The sequence below is a fragment of the Chrysochloris asiatica genome, unplaced genomic scaffold (assembly GCF_000296735.1).
Source record: "Chrysochloris asiatica unplaced genomic scaffold, ChrAsi1.0 scaffold00271, whole genome shotgun sequence".
NCBI lineage: Eukaryota > Metazoa > Chordata > Mammalia > Afrosoricida > Chrysochloridae > Chrysochloris > Chrysochloris asiatica.
The window spans coordinates 299,794-301,715 of NW_006408789.1; the positions used below are offsets into that span (position 1 = coordinate 299,794).

General features: G+C 41.9%; 1 pseudogene; it reads left to right on the forward strand.

Moving 5' to 3' along the window:
• The first annotated feature begins 1,064 nt into the window (after positions 1-1,064).
• Positions 1,065-1,664, forward strand: LOC102822025 (annotated as a pseudogene).
• The last annotated feature ends 258 nt before the right edge of the window (positions 1,665-1,922 follow it).

Below are 1,922 nucleotides of genomic sequence, written 5' to 3' on the forward strand. Positions count from 1 at the left end.
TGTCCTGTAACATATTGAGCAGCCCCATTATCATCCTGAAACTTCAAATGTATGTAATGTATGTATTTTACATTGTCCCCGGTTTAGGTCAAGTCTGTATAAATATCTTTGTTCTCAACTGTAAACTATAAACTCTGAAAAGCTGACAAAACAAAAGGAGCAAAAAAGCCATTCTTTCTCTGAATGGGACACTGTGAGAAGAAGAAGAACAAAACACAAACCTGTTGTTTTCCAGTTAATGCCAACTCACAGTGACCCTCTAGGACAGGGTGGAATTGCCCACCCAGGATTTCCAAGGCCATTAAGTCTCCATGGAAGCCAACTGCCTCATCTTTCTCCCACAGAGCAGCTGGTGGGTTCAGCTTGCAGCCGAGCCCTTTAACCACGCTGAAAACGAGGGCTCCCAGAGAGGCGGGAGGATGGAAAATTCCCTGTCTAGACTCTGTGGTATGGGGAGTTCTTGCTCACACACCCTCTTTTAGAGACGTGACAGAACCAGTGAAGCAAACGAGTCCACAGTGGGCATGTTTGTTTACACCATGTCAAATTCTGGACAAAACATTTATTTGAAAATGGCAAATATTTATGTCTTGAAAGGTGTCTTTGTGGAAGATAGGATGGAAAGAAATTTTTTTAAATCATTTTTCTTTCTAAGCCCTGCTTTTATAAACTCCAGAATCTCCTAAGTCACCCTCAACCACTTTATGAGAGGATCTAAGGCTTAGCTTGCCTCCTGACTTCCACCAATGTGACAATAATCCTGTCCTGAGGTGAACGTTTCTTCTTGCCCAGAAATAAGGTTATCCTGGTTTCTTCAGTATGGAGAGGGAATATTTCCACAGATTTACAGTACAAGTTTGGCTCAGGGGAGAAGGGACATGAAACCTGAGTTTACACATGTCAGGAGTGGTCTGTTAGGGGTTTTTATGTTTTTGTTTTTGTAATCAACGTCAACATTTTTGAGGAAAAAACTGTAAATATCTGATTTCTTTCTGGAAACTACACTGTTAAAACAACAACAAAAGCAAGCTCTTCCTAGGCCGGTGCTCGGCAAGAAAAAGGCCATGTTCAGTTCAAGCACCAAGATTGAAAAGCCCAATGGCAAAAAAGCCGAGTCAATTCGAGTCTGGTATTTCCTCAGACTCTTCGTGAGTTGGAGGTGAACTCGGACCTAAAGGCTCAGTGAAGAGAGCTGAACGTAACTGCAGCTAAGGAAATTGAAGTTGGTGGTGGTCAGAAAACTATTATAATCTTTGTTCCTGTTCCTCAACTAAAGTTTTATCAGAAACTCCAAGTCCAACTAGTACACGAACTAGAGAAAAAGTTCAGTGGAAAGCATGTGGTCTTTATTGCTCAGAGGAGAATTCTGCCTAAACCAACGTGAAAAACCCGTATAGAAAATCAGCTCAAGTGTCCCAGGAGCCGCACTCTGACTGCTGTGCGTGTACGTGATGCAATCCTTGAAGACTTGGTCTTCCCGGTGAAATTGTGAGCAAGAGAATCCAAGTAAAGCTGGATGGCAGCCGGCTTATAAAGCAAGGTTCATTTCAACAAAGCACAGCAGAACAAACAATGTAGAACACAAGGTTGAAGTGTTTTCTGCTGTGTATAAGAAGCTCACAGGCAAGGGTGTTAATTTTGAATTCCCAGAGTTTCAGTTGTAAACAAAAAATGATTAAATGAGATATCATTCACACACACACACACACACACACACACACACACACAAAGTCTTTACAACTCTGCATTCCTCCGTACCTGAAAAATTCAACACTTGTCACCTAGTCACCAAGATTTTGTTTATTAGGATCTCAGGGAAATGAGATAGACACGCGTCCTGCTTTGACTGAATTGAGTGCAAATATCTGCGTCAACATGTGCTTCCCACAATTAGAAAAGGGTTGCATCCTCTTGCCTTGAGG